The 9,812-nt window shown below is 45.4% G+C and overlaps 1 protein-coding gene across 5 annotated transcripts in view; it reads right to left on the minus strand.

Annotated features, from left to right (window-relative positions):
- SATB1 (SATB homeobox 1) overlaps positions 1-8,676 on the minus strand; it is a 101,247-nt gene extending 92,571 nt beyond the window's left edge. The window contains exon 1 of one of the 5 annotated variants that reach the window (XM_043595499.1): positions 8,182-8,676. The gene's annotated coding sequence lies outside the window, so the exon portion shown is untranslated. Of the gene's footprint in view, positions 1-2,095; positions 2,230-7,466; positions 7,489-7,675; positions 7,861-8,181 lie in introns of those variants that run through there. The other 4 variants (XM_043595493.1, XM_043595495.1, XM_043595496.1 and 1 more) reach the window with 4 other exon arrangements.
- Positions 8,677-9,812: the final 1,136 nt, after the last annotated feature.

Genomic DNA, 9,812 nt, shown 5'->3' on the forward strand with positions numbered 1-9,812 from the left:
GGGACATGTGTAGATAAAGTGTTCAGATAACCCCAGCAAAAACAGAAAATTAGAGGAAAAAAGTCTCTTTTCCCATTAAATCATTATCGGCCCAAGCCGAATTCACCATTTGATTATTAGTTTAGCAAATCTTTAATGAGCGCCCACTACACAAGACAAAGGATGCTATGAAGTTTCTCCTGTTTTATAGAACACAGACATGTATCTTACACTGAATTTCTTTTTTGTGGTCTTTTAATGCCTTGTAGAAATAAATAACAGCAGCACCTAAAAATCCATAAAGTGAGAATATTAGTGTACTTTGAAATGTTACATATTACAAGGTTACAAGGTCTGCATACCCAAATTAACCAGGGAATTCAAACAGTTAACCAACTTGGTAGCATCGTCTAAGTAAAGCTAAGTCCAGCTTCAAATTCTAGTGCGGTCACCTTTGTTGTGCCATGCCAGAAGCCAAAGGAAAACCCAGGGTTGATGTCTGGAACATGAAATAGGCTTAGACGTATCTCTGTGATCAATTGCTCCAATGTATCTTAAATATCAGGTTATAGAGAATCGTAAGCAAACATAACTTGGCTAAAGAAACAGTGAGTAAAATCATTCTACAAAAGGAAGTATGAAGAGGTGCTAAATCAACTCCAGAAGCTTTTAATGGCTTTGGTTGGCCAAAGTCACCAGAGTACAAGAAAAGGTAGGCGTCTCAAAATACAATGTGGGAAATATAAAGCTGCAGAAGGACAACAAATTCTAATGCCACTGGCAAAAGTGACCAAGTCAGTAACAATTTCAAAGAAAGGAGGAAAGACAAAAAAAAAAAGAAAAAAAAAAAAAAGAAGAAAATTTTATATCCTGTGAAAAGTTTTAAAATTAATTGTGGTAGAAAACAATTTGATGATTCTGGATGAAAAATCTGACTCCATACGTTCTAAAGGAATATTGTTAAAGGAGTCTAGCAAGCAGCAACTTGCATGCAAGAGTGTACATCATTCTTTTTTAACGTGACTGTTAATATACAGTTAACATGTCTCAGAAAAGGCTGTAATTAACTGTCTACTGCTCTAATAACACTAATAAGCATACAGTATTATTAGCATACAATGACTCCATACAAAGTAAGACTATCATTTTTTTTAACTTTTAAGATAATGTTCTAAACTGTTTTTGAGTTCTCTTAAACCACGCCAAAGAGAGCCCACCTTTAAGATTTTTCTTAAATAACAGCTATTAAAACGTTATTCTTTCCTTTCACAGTCTGGAGAAATCTGTCTAACATGAAGCAGGACATCCAGGCATCATCTCAGTTGGTGGAAAGACAGTGGGAAAACACCTGGTTTATTTTCTCAATTCTATATATTCTGCTAAAATTGAACACTGTAAGCATTTTAGTTTAGTTCTTCATTCACTGATAAAATGTGTTTATCAGTGAATGGGGCAAGGTTTGCTATTTCAAGAATCCCATAGTCCTGTTGTTAATCCCCAGTGATTTCCATCGTCTGGTTCACTGGAACAGGAAAACTCAATTGCATTCAACATCAAACAGCTAATTATGGATACGCTCTATTCAAGACTATCTCCATTTCAAAAGATATCTGCATATACTAGATTCTATTTTATTTACAATAATTATCACAATAAAATATTTATACCATAAAACCGCTTTTACCTTAAAGTCCTTATCGTTACAAACATTAAAAGGCCAAATTGTCATTTATATGCTCTTAACGGCATATCAGAAACCATTGAGTAAGACTAGAAAGGAACCTCCAGCAATCAACTCCACTGTATGCCTGGCTTCCTGGAAAATAGCATGTAAAGAATTCCCTCTCACACAGATTACTACCTTTTCTTTAAATATCTCAAGGAAAGAAGGTCTATACTAATGTCTCCTGGGAGCCTCCTACCATATTTCACCACCCAAAGAAGAATGCCCATTGAAGAATTTTTGTTGGTATCTGGTCCCAAATCATCTCTAGCTGAGAAAAAGCAACATCCCAACACAGAGATCTCCCCCGAAACACTACCTGCCCCCGTCTCCCCCTGTGGCTGTAGCCCTGATTCTCCATATGGAACTGATAGGAACTTTTTTGGCACTTACCCTCCAAATATCAGAGGCTGCTCTCCAAATCTAGCCCTATGGGAGAGCCCGCAAAAAGTAGTCTTTGATGAGGTGACAATGACGAAGTTCTCTCTGGCACTGCTAGCAGGGCAGAAGCATCCCCAAATGAGGTGTTACCAGTTGCCTGTGAAGCAGCTGGACCATGACTGCAGTTCTGAGGGTGCGTCACAAATCAGGTCATAGCTCTGGGTAGAGTCCACCCACTTCACCCAGCACAACGCCCTCCACTTCCTGCACACCTGGGGGGAGGAAGGGGTGCAGAGGAGGGGGGCCGATGCAGGTCCACAGACATTCTAGTAAAGGCACGACCAGGTGCAGCCTGACATCTCCTTCTGTGAGTGTTTTCAGCTTCATTTGGGGAGCCTGCACCCCAAGGTCCTCAAAAATTTGTGCGACAATGAGCGGGCTCTAAAATGAGTGATGAGTGTAATAAAATATTGCACAGTTAAACGTTTTATCCAGCAAGATCTTTCCTCCACTGGAAACTGAACCAACTCTTAATTTTTGATTACAAGATACTTCACTACCAAATGTCAAATAACTGGACTGAATAAATTTCAGCAGAATCTAGGGACATAAATGCTAGGGTACCAGTTAACTAATTTTCATCTCTCATAACTAAACTAGATCATCACATAAACTGAATTACATCCTTGAAAGTCCACTGAAAGAGGTGATTAGAATTTCTATTATGAACCTTCAGACAGCAACAACTGTGGCAGTGAGGCAGAGTAACTTAAAAGAATAAAAATAGGCCAATATGCTGGAGAAATGCTCTGCTACTAAATCTCACCCTGAATATATATACACACAATCTGTATCTATTTACTCTGAAATGAAATATCTGATCTTAAAAAAGACTTTAAAAAAATAAACAGCAAAAGGTACTGTTGGCGTAAGTTCAAAAGTACTAAATAATGTGTGTTAATGTGTTGATCACACTCTATGAAGACATCAAGTTTAAATAGACTTAACCATTGAGAATAGCACTTAGGAATGAGATATAAATTACCATAGTAGACACTTTTTCTTTGGTATAGTGAAGAAGAAGAACCTTGTGTAACAGATTTGATTTATATGCTGTATTAAGACCACATTCTGCTCTGATGTCAATGGAATATATGATTAGAGATTGACAACCGTGTGTAGATGATGGTGTAAGAGCTACTTATAGAACATAAGTGAAAATAAGCATTTTCACAAGTTAATCATAAGTTTGGGAATTCAGCTTTCACAGTATATTGAGCAGTATTTCCAGGAGTCTTGAAAGAGAAGGGGCTTTTAACTTAAAAAGAAGACAACAAGTGCATTTAGTATCAGAACCAAGTTGAAATCTCTCTTAAATGTGGCAGATTAACAAGAAGACAAAGGGGGCAAGCCTATTTTCAGAGGAAAGCCAACAGTATCAGTCAGTCAATCAATCAGTGAGCCCCACTTTGTCCTCACGTTGGCAGATCTCCATTAACAACTGAACCATTTCATCTAAGACTTGGGAGCTACCACACTTGATCAAAGTTATTCTCTAAGTAATCAGATAGTTTAAGTAATCTCGTTGGAACTTTGCAGAAAGTTAGTGTCACAAACACACACTTCAATGCGTTTGGATGCGTTGGTCCTGAGGTTGCCCTAAGATGACTATTTTAAGTGGCAAGCAGAGTCTTTTGGGGTTTTGATGTTACATTTGACGTATGTCAAGCAAAAGTGCATAGCGTGCCTTTCAACCGGTTCCCACACGACAGAAATAAGAAGATATTACTCTGCTTTAAAGTTTTGCCACTGGTAAATGATTAAGAAAAACTCCTCTCGACCCCTACCCCCAACCAGGAAGAGCCTGAAGCCCTGGATTATAGTACAGGTAGATATTAAAATGGAGACAGAGCCGTTATTTAGTGGTGACAGGAATATAAATACGTGCGCTAACCTATAAACTGGTATTTACTTCAGGAAGGTAAGTAATATTTTTCCTCTGATTGCTGAGCTGTCAGTTTAATGCAGCGTAAATAAACAGTAGGTGCCTGCTAGCTCGAAGTAGGAAGTGTTCATTCCACACGAGGAACAGATTACTGAAGCCTGATGCTCATGATGCTGAAACATAACTTTCATTTTACCAGAAAATACACCCTACCGTGGATGATTTTTCGTGCCTGATCTATTAATTAACTTAACTCTGTTCTGTCAAAATGTAAACCAATTTGTTAAAATCACCCCAGAGTTCTGGAGTTTGAAAACCAAATCAATTTGAAAAGCAAGAGTAATGACCATTCTGTAATCTGATCACAAATGCTAAGAATGAATACTTAAAATAATAAGCATAAACTATACAAAGCTGAGACAAAGAACATATTTAAATATAGAACTTAATAATCTGCGATGCTCAATTTACTCAAAGATCTTACTCGTTTGCTAATTAAAAACAACTAGCACCTTTAATATTTCACAACCTTGTGCTACCTGGGTCTGTTCAATATGTATGCTTATTCTGCTCTCTGAAATATCTCAAAGTAACCACTCATAAAAATCAAATCACACTCCTTAATTCTAATAGAAATATCACTGAGCTCTCCTGAGAGACGTGGCAAGTTTGAAGATCAAATGATGATACCCTTCCTAACAGCATTCATGTAAAATGTGGATTTCTTCCCATTTTCATTATACCACAAAGCTATGACGGTCTATGGCAACTAATTCTCTCCTTATACACAAGTGTTGAGTAAAATATTTCATGGCATTATTTAAAATGGGAACTCATCTAAAAAAGGACAGAAGGCAATTCGGGGAGGTTTCTATTTAAAATATGGACAAATTCTGATAATTAAACAGTGGATTGTAAAGGAAAGAGAGGGGCTAAAAAATAATGTTTTGCACTCAACTACATGTCTCGACATAGTCTGAAGACTGATTCAGTCGTATGCATTTATTTTATATACTTCATCAATCCCAAGTACTCATATAAGAGTCATCTAAGACAACACGTTTTGGAAGAAATGATTTGTTTGTGTAAGGGGCACATCTACGTATGGCCCTCTTGGAAATTTACAGAGCAGAAAAAAAGCCACTAGAGTGCTTTATAGAGTCCCTGCTGTATATCCATGTTGTGTTTAGCTTAATAGTGTTTGTAACCAAAAGATTTTTATAATAATGAGGAACAGGTGCCTGTCACCTGACCTTTTAGGCCTAATTTACAATCCACAACCTGTCACATGAGAAAAATAATTGAAAGTCTCCTTCAGATACTTCAGTCTTTGCTAATTTAATGTAGTCTTTCTTAACCATCACTCAGCATACCATAGCTGATTCAATCACAGGTTCACATAGCTGGCAACGGACTGCTCTGCAAAAATAAACCAATACTCATTTTGTTGTTGTTCTTGTTTAAGATGCTGGGAGACAAAAGAACGACTTTTGTAGATTATCAACTGAAGAATATATTAATTTACTACCACAACTAAACAAAAGGCATTCCTTTTGAATACTTTTACATACAAAGAACTATTATTTATTACATATTTCAGCTTGTGGGAAAATGAGGAATGCATTGATTCTGGAAATAACTATTCAGACTTTTTTGGAAGTTCTTTAGGTCTTCTCTCTCTATCTCTTTTTTTCCCCCTTCTCCCCCTTGATCCCCCCACCTCCTACCCCACACACATTTTAAGGCACTAGTGCTCTAGGAGGGAAATCCCTATCTGTTCTTTTTTCATCCATCATTTGTATTCATTATTCAGAAAGGAATACAAAATTGAGCAGTGATTTTTGTTTCTCTTGTATAATCTTGTTACATGTAGCCATACTTAAATTTAACAATGCTTTGTATTTTATAGCTACTGTTTACATATTATGCATTACATGTGACTGAACAACCCTACATTTAAAATATTGTTTCCATTAGAAAAAATATGAAGTAATAAGTGTCAAATGGAGATGAAGAATAAACATGCTTGGTATATTTATAAAATGCATAGTCACTTAAAACGTGCACAAATAGGATACGTATAAATTGCAACTGTTACATTTTACATAGTGTACACATGGTCTAAAGTATATTTAATAATGTGCCTAGCCAAGTTAATTAAAGTATTTATGTCTGGTGACTGTGTTAAACACTTGGAGGGGTAGTGAAAGATGCAGCCAGTTACTTCTGCTAACTAAAGTTGAAATTATGCACTTATTATAACCTTTTCTAACAATGTGAGAAAAACAGAGTAAATATATTAAATTTGTTTCACAACAGATGCTTAGGTTGTTAATATTTAAGATGCCTATTCATGCTATTCCTGTCTGCACATTTGTCAAAAATGTAAGCTTGAATGCTAATGTTTGCCAGCAGACTGGAGCAGCCAGTATATGAATGTACTACTGTTCTACTAAAATAATATGCAATAGAAATAAAGGACTGCTGCTAAATCATAGCATTAGTCTCACACAGCAGATTAAAGGGTTTTAGAGCTAACACCTCAACCTTGGCTTTCTCCAGTCTTAAAGTACGGTTTTGGTTGTTGTTGTTGGCTTTTGCAGCTACGTTTTACTATAGAATCAATCTTACATTCCTGACGTCTCAGAAAAATCCACTTTAGATAGGGTGTAAATTTCAATAAAGTTTCAACGGCATGACTTACTCGTCGGTAGCACAGACACTGGAGATTTCAGGGACTGCTTGGGACAAAACCTGACACCTATCAGTCGCCTTTCACTAATTTCTTACACCTCCTCTGTCCTGTTAGAAAAGTCAGGTCCCCTGGCCTCCAAGGATGCAAGCAGGGAACCCCAGCCAGTCCGGGTAGAAAGGTTGTCTCTTGAGAATAGGACGTCTTTCTGCTTTCCCTGTCTCTTTTACAACCCATGTAGAGTCCAAGTCTTACAATATTTGCCTGGAAATCTGTAATGCCGCGGAGAAAGTTCGCCGAGGAAGGGCGCAGAGGTCAAAGTTGCCAAGCAGGGCACTTTGAGAGGCGATCCTGTGGTTGACACTAGTAAGTGAAATTTGCAACGCCCCAGTGGAGGTCCGGGCCAAGACCTCCAGCAAGAGCCCTAAGCCCCTTTCCGTCTTCTGGGGTCATCCCAAGAGTCCTGCTCAGTGCATTTCCCCGGTTTGCGCGTGTCACTCCCCGAACCTGACACCTGCCTGCTTTGTCCCTCTGATCTTGGTTGCCCAGACCCACGCTCCGCCGCCCCGCAGTGAAGCGCTCGGAAAAGGCCGCCACGCTCGGGTCGGGACCGACGGAGGGAGACAAGGTGCGGATCTCGAGGCCGCACCTGTGATGTCTCGGTTCTGCTAAGAGGGCAGCACCGCTTCCCGCCTCCAGCCCTCCTCCAAACCTACATTCACTCCAGGAGTCCCTTCAGCACCGACCTCACGACCGCCAGCGAGGGCTCGCAATGCGGAGAGTCGCGGCTTTCAAAATCCCGGCTCCAACTTCAGCGCCCCGGCGCTCGAGTGTTCCCGGGATGGAGAAGTTGCCACTAACTTCCTAGGCCCCTCTCCGCCGCCGCTCCCACCCGGTCGCGCGGGCGGGGGGCGGAGGAAGGAGGAGATGGACCGGGGAAGGATGCTGAGCTTACGTGCGATCCGGCGGGGAACGTTTCTACTCCCCCAGTCTACTCCGCCGGGCACCTTTATGCCAGCCCCGCTTCAGGGCGCACAGAGAGAGGTTTGCTTTCCCTTTTCCCGTTTGCTTCCTTCGGTCTTTGCGGCTCCCCTTTTCTCTTCCAAGAGGGGTCACACTGATGACCTGAAGGAGTTTGTTCAGCCAGGATTTGTTGGGCAGGTGTGTTCGTGTGCCCACACCCTGAGAGAGAATGAATGGCATCTCCAAGTCCCCCATCCCGGGTGCTCTCCCACGCTCTACCCGCCCACCCCTCCGGGGTTCGACTGCTCACGAGGGAAGGGGCTCCGGGGACCCCTGCCGCCGGAGGTCCACAAGAGGGGAGCCGCGCCGCCCCAGGAAGGGGCGCCGTGGGTGGGTGCTACGGAGAAGTTTGGATCGATTCCGAAAAAAGGGAGACAGACATGAAAGATCAAGAATGGGGGGGGGGGGGGGGAAGAGAGGCAAAGGAGCAGAACTCACTCAGGCATGGGCGCTGGGGGCGGCGGTGGCTGTCGAGTGCGGGCCCGCGACCAGGAACAGCTCCCCGGGCGGGCGCGCCGGCGTCGGACTTCGGAGGCGGCGGCTTCTGCCTCTGGTGCCGCCGCCGCCGGAGCTGCGGCTGCCGCGGAAGTTAATTGCAACTTGACTTCAAGTTGTCTTCTTTCCCCATCCGAAGTGGGCGTTTAAAGGGGAGAGCGAGGCGAGGAGCGAGCTAGCGAGCGCGCGGGGCCGAGGGAAGGAAGGGGGGGGAGGGAGGGGATGTTAACGGGGGAGGAGGGGGAGGGGGCGGCGGCGGGGGCGGGAGGGGGAAGGGGCCGGCGGGAGCTGCTCTCCGCTCGGCGGTCGCCGCGCCCGCAGTCTGGAGGCGCACCGGAGCGGCCGGGGCGCCCCCCGCGGGAGCCCAGAGCCCCCCGGGGCGCGCATCCAGCCGCGGCTCCTTCGGCCGGGCACGCCGCGCCCGGGGGCTCCGCGGACCCCGCGTCGCCGCCGCTCCCGAGCTTGTGCGACGCGGGCTGGGCGGCGGGGCGGCGAGGGCCCGGCCCGCCTCCCCAGCGCCCGCCCCGGCTTCTCCCCCTGGCGGTGGAGCCTCAGCGGCCGCCGGCTACACTGAGCGCGCCGGAGCCCGAGCCGAGCCGAGCCCGAGCCGCCGCCGCCGCCGCCGCCGCCACTGCCGCGCGCCGCTCCCAGGCTCCCTCCCAGCGCGCCGGCCGGGGTGTGGGGGGCGGCGGGCCGGAGGGACGAGGGCGGGCGAGAGGCGCGCGCTGGGATTGGCGCCGAAGACCGGACCCTCAGCCGCTAGGGGTAAGTGTGGGCGCCTGGGAGTGCGCTTAGGGGTGCGCGGCGCGGTTCTCGACGCCAGCCAACCCTGCCCCCTCACCTCTCCCGGGCCCCCACCACGCGCACCCCTCCTCTTGCCGCCTGCGGCTTCCTCTTGTTGTTCGTTGTTTGGCTGGGCTTTTTTTTGGGGGGGGGGGGGGAGAAGCGGGTGATTGTAGTGTGTGTGCCAGCGGAGGAGGAAGTCAGGTGAGAGGCCCCGACGCACCCCCCCCCAGCCCGCATGGGGTGTATCGCTCCCCACTAGAGGCATGTGGGCCAATTTTTTTTCTCTTATCAATGTTCGGCCGAGAAGATCTTTCCTAGGGGGCCTCCTTTTCTCACAGCCTGCTCTGTCCCTCTCCCTCCACCCTACCTTCGCCCCTTTCAGCACCCCATCCAAGAGCGATGCCCCCAACAGAGGAGCACGTGGCGGCGGGAGAAGGAGGGGGCAGTCTTGCAGACCCCCACGCTGCGCCCCTGCCTGTGTGTTTAATATGTATTCTCCCGTCGGCAGCTGCACTTCTTTGCAAGCCACTGAGAAGAGACCCCTAAATTGAGGTCCAGTTAATCCAAAAAGCTGGAAGCAAAGGGGGCAGGTGATGACAATTTCATGACAGGGAGCTGGCGGACGAGAGGGCCAAGGGAACCTTCCCAAAAGGTGAATGAAACTCCAAAAACCTCTCCAAGAGCAGAGTGACTAGAAGGTTTGGGACCCCAGGCTAAGGAGAAAGGAGAACTCCACCAACTTTGCCCCTCTCCTCCTGCCACCCTCCACCCCCACCCCCACCCACCCC

The sequence above is a fragment of the Prionailurus bengalensis genome, chromosome C2 (genome assembly GCF_016509475.1).
Source record: "Prionailurus bengalensis isolate Pbe53 chromosome C2, Fcat_Pben_1.1_paternal_pri, whole genome shotgun sequence".
NCBI lineage: Eukaryota > Metazoa > Chordata > Mammalia > Carnivora > Felidae > Prionailurus > Prionailurus bengalensis.